The sequence below is a fragment of the Macaca mulatta genome, chromosome 1 (genome assembly GCF_049350105.2).
Source record: "Macaca mulatta isolate MMU2019108-1 chromosome 1, T2T-MMU8v2.0, whole genome shotgun sequence".
Taxonomy (NCBI): Eukaryota; Metazoa; Chordata; class Mammalia; order Primates; family Cercopithecidae; genus Macaca; species Macaca mulatta.
In genome coordinates this window covers 131793447-131802748 of record NC_133406.1, presented here as the reverse complement: position 1 = coordinate 131802748, position 9302 = coordinate 131793447, and the positions used below count along the sequence as shown (strand labels likewise).

Genomic DNA, 9302 nt, shown 5'->3' with positions numbered 1-9302 from the left:
TGTCTCAGTTCCCCTGGCTAGGAAAAGGGATTCCCTTCCCCCTTGCGCTTCCCAGGTGAGGCAATGCCTCGCCCTGCTTCAGCTCTCGCTGGTCGGGCTGCAGCAGCTGACCAGCACCGATCGTCCGGCACTCCCCAGTGAGATGAACCCAGTACCTCAGTTGAAAATGCAGAAATCACCGGTCTTCTGTGTCGCTCGCGCTGGGAGTTGGAGACTGGAGCTGTTCCTATTCGGCCATCTTGCTCCACCCCTAAAATAGTTCTTAACAAGTTAGTTTTATTTCAGGAATGTTTAACATGAGAAAATCTATTACTATAATTCATTACGTAAATAGGTCAAATGACACATTTATATAGTTTAATAAAATTCAGCACTATCCCGATAAGATACTTTTCTTTGTTGTTCTTCTATGTATTTCTGTCACAATCCTTGCCACATTGCAACTGCCTGTTCACTGTTAGCACACGTGCACACACACACACACACACGCACACACACAGTGGACTGTCAGCTCTGTAAGGACAGGCACAAGGGCCAGGCTACCATTGCATCCTTATTCGCTAGTACATGCCCAGCAAAAAGGATCAAACTTGATAAATATAAAGGACATAATCTTATAAAAAGCAATAAATATATACACTAAAATGATACCAGGTTAACATTTGGGTGATTGTATTATGGTGACCTTGGGCAAGTTACTCAACCTCACTTGTCAACAATTTCCTCTTCTGTGAAAAATATTAGACTTTGCCTCTAAAGTCCTGTGAGGATTAAATGAGATAATGTATGTAATATTCTTAGAAGAGTGCTAGCAGACAGATGTTCAATAATGAAAAGCCATTTATTCATATTTTTCTAACATTTCCATAGTCATCACTTTTATCACTAAAAAGGGTTTAGAGATAATAAAATTAATAATAATAAAAATTAAGTTTAATATATACATACATATATAAGGGCTGACCTTTCAAGAATCTTCTCTGCCTCTTTTTAAGAAATATTTATACCTGTTAACTTGAGAGCATCGATAAATTTCTGAAGTATCAATCACTTCTTTAAAGGAATAAAGAAAATAAGGATCAACTGGAAAGTTTGAAAAGATACAGAAGCAAATATTATTTAGTGCATTATTATCCTCAAAGCCACTCAGGCAAAGAATACACTTTTAGGAAAAAAAAAAAAGAAATGGCCTCAGGTGTAAGCAACTGGAAGCATTCCTACATGGTTTCTGGTGGCAGAAACACAACAAGATGCCTCTCAGATGACTAGAAGTGAAACCTCATGCCTTGGAATTGCCAAATAAACATTCCCTGGCCTTTGTTGTACACATCCTGAAAATTAATAGCATGAGTTTACTGGTGCACAGAACCACTGCAAGAAGAAAATGGTTCACCTAAAGAAAATTTTTAGTGGTGTCTTTGTAAAAGTCACCTCCAGAGCCTAAAACTGTTGTATATATTGGAATCTAATATGACCTGGGGATTTCAAAATCTGAAGCCCATCTGGGAACTCATCTTCAAACATGGATAAGCCAAGGTCAAGAATAAGACTATCTCTCCAACAGACAACAGAGTTAGGAGCACCTGAGGAAGTTTGGTGTCATTTGCTTAGAAGATTTCATTCATGATATTGCCTTCCCAAGGAAGTATTTCCAGGAGATCTCATGGTTCCTGCACCCTTCCCAGCTCTTGGTGGCCCATCACGCTACCAAGAATAGAGTGAGGTTCTTCCAGGAGATGGGCTCGCCTGGCTATCAGAGTAAATGCATCAATCAGCTCATTCACCAGCTGAACTAGACCCAGAATACCTGAATGCATGGTGCATTGGAAGCATGTGTTTCTGTTTTTTTGAATTGTTATCAAAAATAACAACTGGAATTGTATCTTGAGGGAAGAGTATTTCCTGCTTTATCTTCAAAAACTGGAAGAGAAGAGTCAATGAAACTACAGCAAGTTATGTACATGGCAGGCACCTCTCATCACAGTCCAGCTCCAAGGAAACATTCCAGTGTTTCCTACACTGGCTGTCGCCTCCTCTGAAATAACCACATGTCATGAAAGGAGTCCTGCTGTGTCACATTTGCACAAGGCCCCCTAAGACTCCTGCAGCAATGGACCAAGCCCAAGGACATAATTGAATCTAAGAGTTCCTAGGGCCTTGTTTTGAAAAGACTTGAAATACAATTAGGAAGATGGGCACAAAAACAAGTGGTGGGTTGTCTCTTGTGAGTCTATGTTCCAACTTTTCACTGATGTCTTTGAGAGTGCTCAGACCTGGCTGGATCTAGTATACCTGCTGGCTTTTGTATCATAGCCTGAAACTAGCTTAGTCCTTTTCTCTAAAAGCTCAGGATTTGAGAATGAAGGACCCCTTCACCAGAAAAACATGTATGTACTCAAAATTTTGCTTGCAGTTTCAGGATGTTTAGACCCTTCTCCTCAGGGACCTATGCACCTTATGTGAGGAAGTCCTGCTCTTATGAGGATTGGTCATCCAGGCCCTGATCTTGCTTGTCTCTGGTTCCATGTCCCATGGAAGACCAAAGCTTACCAAGACAGCTTTTTCCCTTCACTGTGGCAGATTGTGTTGCCCCCTGCACCATCTATAACTCTGGGAAATGCCCGTCATCCGTCATATCTTCTCTTGGGCTTCAGGGTAGAATGTCCTGGTTTCCCTGATGATCAGCACTCTCCTTAAAACCCAGATCAAAAAGGAGTGAACCATTTTCTTGGTTTGGCATAGATAAAATTAGTGCAGTTTGATTTTTTGGGCCCCAGGCAAGTTAATTAGCATTTCCTGGCATATTCTAGTCTCCAGTAGTCTAGTCCAGGAGACTCTAGTCTCCTGCTGGTAATGATACAGTAGTAGAGAGTAGACCAGCAACTGGGCTTCTGGGGATTTTAATCCTGAAAACAGTGGGTCTGACACTGTAGTGTTTTTCATGAGTGTCCACCCCTAAGTGGGCCTTCCCAATACTCCCTTCACTTGGTTGCCTCCACTTGCCGTCTGAGCAATTGGCGAGGATGTGCCAGGCCTAGGTTACACTTGAAAACATGCTTGACCTTGCATTCCCTGGTCCTTTCAAGTCAGTTTTGCTGCAATTTTGGCTCATGGGGCCCTCAAACATGGCTGGGAAATTGAGCTCAAGGTATAACAGTGCCTTAAAACGTTTCAGCCTATGAGGTAATTAATTAGGTTGGTTGGCTCCAGAGGTAACCTGGCTCCAGAGGTAACCTATTAGGAAGATGTGCTATAGATGTTATTCTTACACTGTAATTAAACATTGTGAAATCAGATTACTTTAAAATAATGTATCACTAAGTCATGGGAGAAAAGCAGTTGTGGGTATGGAAGCCCAGGGCTTACATCCCAGCTCTCTCTTATACTAAATATGGGTACAGCGTTTCCACTCTTGGTCTATAAAATGCGAGCTAATATCCTCTAGCCTCTCTGTCTCACATGGTAGTTAAAAGCATTAAGCAAAACAATAGTTTGTAATTCATAATTCTATACAAATAAAAGATGTGATTATTTTAAAAATAAATCTTGAAGCTTGTAATCTGGTCTTTGGGGAAAAAATCATAAATCATAAAATACAAATTCGGTAAAATTGAAAACATCTGTGCCTCAAAATACATCATTAGAAAGATGAAAAATAAAAGCCACAGAACAAAAATACAAACCTTACAACTAACAAAAGATAGTATTCAGAGTATATAAGAAATTCGACCAATCAATAAGAAAAAGACAAATAATGTAATGAATAAGCAAAGAACATGAAAAGGGACCCCACAGGACCTACAACTTATTCGTATTTCTACATTATCGCAGTCCTCACCTCACTGTGCTCTCATTTCTTTCCTTACTCCCACTTAGATTCCATGATCCATCATCTTAACCAATACCTTACATATCCCTTTACTCCCTGATGCCTCTTTTATTTCCCTTATTCATTTGGCAAAACCATAACCTTGAGTAAATCCCTGCAACTTCACCTCTGTGGCTAACTGGAGCTATAGGCACACTTCTTCCAATGCAGCTGAAAAACGGGTACAAAGTCGGTTAAGAATTTGCAGATATGGTAGCGGAAAGATGAAGGAGGCCCATAAAATGGCTTCCATGTCTTCAGTGAAGAATGAAGCATGTGGTAAAAGTGAGGATGTAAGGATGTGAGGGAGAGAGGATCAGAAAGACAGGATGTGAGGACCAGAAGTTTGAAGGGATTTGAAGAAGGTATAGCATCATTTTTATGGAGACTGGGAGACTATGTTACCAGAGAAACTGGGCACTATGAGCACCAATTTGCAATTACAATTTTTTAGGATATCAATTCGTGAAACTTGCAGTGCATCAAGTAGCTCACAACTGAGCACACTGATCTTATGTAGCTTCAGTGGACCATCACATCAGAACCTTTTGTCAGAGTATACTAGCCTCCACTATGCTATGACACGCAGTTATTCTAATCTACAATCCGAGAGGCTCTGTGCCTATCTATTCCTCTTAGTGTACAGAGTTTAGGCATTAGGAACTGAACAACAGAGGGATCCAGGATCCTGATGACTATGGAAACTTCATGTCATCCTGTATTACATAGGTTTATGTGTGACAGAAATAAACTCGGATTGGACCTTAAGCCACTAGTATTTCAGGTTTTCTCCACCACCCCCAACTGATTGTAAATCTAACCAATAAAAAGCTCCAATGAATAAAGTACAACTATTCAGAGTAACAGATCACCACAAAAATGCCCATGTTAAACCACAGTGAAAACCCTATCAATATAGGGTTTGAAACTGTTAATTAAATTGAAGTCAAAATAACTTTCGCATTTATATGAAATCAAGAGATTAGAAATATCTGTTTTACTAACTTTTATAAGTCCACATAGTAATGATATTTATGAAATAAAAAACTTTGTAAAAATGATAAATGAAGACAGCAACAATTGTGCAAATTACCTCAGCATTTCATTTAGCCAATATTTATTGAGTATATACACAGTGCTACACAGTATGTTGGCTGCTAGGGATATGAATATAAAATAGTCTCTAACTTCCATTGAGGAGCTAACAGAGACGTAAACAGATAACTTTCTCTCTGTTTATTTTCAGTATGGGTTTTTATTTATGAACAGATTTTATAGATTTAGCAAATGGACAAAAAAATATTTTTTTAGCCTTGGAAAAGATACCAATTTTGGTGGGGAAAAAGGCTAAATGTAATTTGTCTCACTGATCAGTAGAGGGTGATAGAACATCAAAATGACAGCTTAAGAATGCCTTTAGACCACATTGTAAGTATTTTTCTATAGACAATTCATTCAATTAATATTTTTCCATAAACTCAATGACATATTTAACTATGAATACAAAAGTACATGAGGAAATTATAAATAAAATGCATTCATAATTTGGAAAAAGCAAGGTGAAAAAAACAGCAATTTTCACTTATTCCTGTTTTACTTGTTATTCTTTATTACATTTTTTTCCTCCATGTTACAATATCAGGAAAGCTCATCAACCGAGGAAATACATTGCATCAGTTTTTTCTCATAAGTGTTACAAATACAGGTTGTCTTATTGGTATCTTTCACGTTAAGGGTCAAGTTAATGAAAGCCAATGTGATGGGTGCATGGCGACACCTATGGTTGTTGACAAAAGAATGATAAAAATCTTTATATCTGTGGGTAGCATCTTTTTGAAGCATGAAATTTAATAACCCTCATTTATGCCATTCTTTTGACAGTAATATTTCATATATAATATTCACATGATAAAACTCTTTAAAATGCAACTACAGCAAAGCGGCATTTCCTCATCAGAATATATTTTGTTTAAAATTATTGTGAAAGTGCCTCTTACTTATGTTATTATAGTGTATTTTCTACAAAAAGAGAAAGTGGTTTTTCTTCATCCGAATATATTTTGCTTACAATTATTGTGAAAGTGCCTCTTATTTATGTCATTATAGACAATTAACTCTCCCTTTTCAAGGGTATAAATTAGCAGTTATTTGTGGAGCACACACTAGGTGCTCAATTTATGTATGTTGAGAGGAAGAGATTTTTGAAACTTTGAGTTAGGCTAGTATGCTGTTTTAGTTTCCTAGGACTGACTTAACAAATTACTAGAAACTGGGTGGCTTAAAACAATAAGAATTTAGTCTCTCACAGTTCAGGAGGCCAGAAGACCAAAATCAAAATGTTGGCAGGGTTGGTTCCTTCCAGAGGTTCTAAGGGAGAATCTGTTCCCTGCTTCATTCCTGGTTGCCAGCAATCCTTGGCATTCCTTGGCTTGTGGCTTCATCACTCTAGTCTCTGCCTCCACCATACATGGCATTCTCTGTGGGTGTCTGTGAGTTTTTTTATATATACTTTAAGCTCTGGGATACATGTGCAGAATGTGCAGGTTGGTTACATAGGTATACATGTGCCATGGTGGTTTGCTGCACTTACCAACCCATCATCTAAGTTTTAAGCGCTGCAATCATTAGGTATTTCTTCTAATGCTATCCCTCCCCTTGCCCCTACCCGCTGACAGGCCCCAGTATGTAATGTTCCCCTCCCTGTGTCCATGTGTTCTCATTGTTCAACTCCCACTTATGAGTGAGAACATGTGGTGTTTGGTTTTCTGTTCCTATGTTAGTTTGCTGAGAATGATGGTTTCCAGCTTCATCCATGTCCCTGCAAAGAACATGAACTCATTCTTTTTTATGGCTGCAAACTATTCCATGGTGTATATGTGCCAAATTTTCTTTATCCAGTCTGTCACTGATGGGCATTTGGGTTGGTTCCAAGTCTTTGCTATTGTAAATAGTCTTGCAATAAACATACACGGGCATGTGTCTTTATAGTAGAATGATTTATAATCCTTTGGGTATATACCCAGTAATGGGATTGCTGGATCAAATGGTATTTCTGGTTCTAGATCCTTGAGGAATTGCCATACTGTCTTCCACAGTGGTGGAACTAATTTACACTCCCACCAACAGTGTAAAAGCATTCCTATTCTCTATATCTTCTGCACCATCTGTTGTTTCCTCACTTTTTAATGATCATTATTCTAATTGGCATGAGATGGTATCTCATTGTGGTTTTGATTTGCATTTCTCTAATGACCAGGGATGATGACATTTTTTTCATATGTTTGTTGGCCACATGAATGTCTCCTTTTGAGAAGTGTCTGTTCATATTCTTTGCCCACTTTTTGATGGGGTTGTTTGCCTTTTTCTTATAAATATGTTGAAATTCCTTGTAGATTCTGGATATTAGCCCTTGGTCAGATGGATAGATTGCAAAAATTTTTTTCCCATTCTGTAGGTTGCCTATTCACTTTGATGATAGTTTCTTTTGTTGTGCAGAAGCTCTTTAATTTAATTAATCCCATTTGTCAATTTTGGCTTTTGTTGCCATTGCTTTTGGTGTTTTAGTCATGAAGTCTTTGCCAGTGCCTATGTCCTGAATGGTATTGCCTAGGTTTTGTTCTAGGGTTTTTATGGTTTTAGGCCTTACGTTTAAGTCTTTAATCCATCTCGAGTTAACTTTTGTATAGGGTGTAAGGAAGGGGTCCAGTTTCAGTTTTCTTCATATGGCTAGCCAGTTTTCCCAGCACCATTTATTAAATAGGGAATCCTTTTTCCATTGCTTGTTTCTGTCAGGTTTGTCAAAGATCAGATGGTTGCAGATGTGTGGTGTTATTTCTGCGGCCTCTGTTCTGTTCCATTGGTCTATATATCTGTTTTGGTACCAGTACCATGCTGTTTTGGTTACTATGGCCTTGCAGTATAGTTTGAAGTCAGATACTGTGATGCCTCCACCTTTGTTCTTCTGATTTAGGTTTCTCTTGGCTATACAGGCTCCTGTTTGGTTCCATGTGAAATTTGAAGTAGTTTTTTCTAATTCTGTGAAGAAAGTCAATGATAGCTTGATGGGAACAACATTGAATCTATATATTACTTTGGGAAGTATGGCCATTTTCACTATATTGATTCTTCCTATCCATGAGCATGGAATGTGTTTCCATTTGTTTATGTCCTCTCATTTCCTTGAGCAATGGTTTGTAGTTCTCCTTAAAGAGGTCCTTCACATCCCTTGTAAGTTGGATTCCGAGGTATTTTGTTCTCTTGGTAGCGATTGTGAATAGGAGTTCACTAGTAATTTGGCTCTCTGTTTGTCTATTATTGGTGTTTCGGTATGCTTGTGAATTTTACACATTGATTTTGTATCCTGAGACTTTGCTGAAGTTGCTTATCAGCTTTAAAAGATTTTGGGCTGAGATGATGGGGTTTTCTAAATATACAATCATGTCATCTGTAAACAGAGACAATTTGACTTCCTATCTTCCTGTTTAAATATGCTTTATTTCTTTCTCTTGCCTGATTGCCCTGGCCATAACTTCCAATACTATGTTCAATAAGAGTGGTAAGAGAGGGCATCCTTGTCTTGTGCTGGTTTTTAAAGAGAATGCTTCCAGCTTTTACCCATTCAATATGATATTGGCTGTGGGTTTGTCATAAATAGTTCTTATTATTTTGAGGTATGTTCCACCAATACCTAGTTTATTGAGTGTTTTTAGCATGAAGGGCTCTTGAATTTTATAGAAGGCCTTTTCTGCATCTATTGAAATAATCATGTGGTTTTTGTCATTGGTTCTGTTTATGCAATGGATTACGTTTATTGATTTGTGTATGTTGAACCAGCCTTGCATCCCAGTAATGAAGCTGATGAAGCTGACTTAATCATGGTGGATAAGTTTTTTGATGTGCTGCTGGATTCAGTTTACCAGTATTTTATTGAGGATTTTCATAATGATGTTCATCAGGGATATTGGCCTGAAATTTTCTTTTTTTGTTGTGTCTCTGCCAAGTTTTGGCATCAGGATGATGCTGGCCTCATAAAATGAGTTAGGGGGGAGTCCATCTTTTTCTATTGTTTGGGATACTTTCAGAAGGAATGGTATCAGCTCCCCTTTGTACCTCTTGTAGAATTCAGCTGTGAATCCGTCTGGTCCTGGACTTTTTTTGGTTGGTAGGCTATTAATTACTGCATCAATTTCAGAACTTGCTATTGGTCTATTCAGGGATTGGACTTCTTCCTAGTTTAGTCTTGGTAGGGTGTATGTGTCCAGGAATTTAACCATTTCTTCTAGATTTTCTAGTTTATTTGCATAGAGGTGTTTATAGTATTCTCTGATGGTAGTTTGTATTTCTGTGGGATGAGTGGTGACGTCCCCTTTATCATTTTTTATTGTGTTTGTTTGATTCTTCTGTCTTATATTCTTTATTAGTGTGGCTAGCGGTC

At 38.2% G+C, this 9302-nt stretch overlaps 1 pseudogene; it reads left to right on the top strand.

Annotated features, from left to right (window-relative positions):
• The first annotated feature begins 296 nt into the window (after nt 1-296).
• LOC144337500 (ribosomal protein uL30-like) lies at nt 297-1796 on the top strand (annotated as a pseudogene).
• Nucleotides 1797-9302: the final 7506 nt, after the last annotated feature.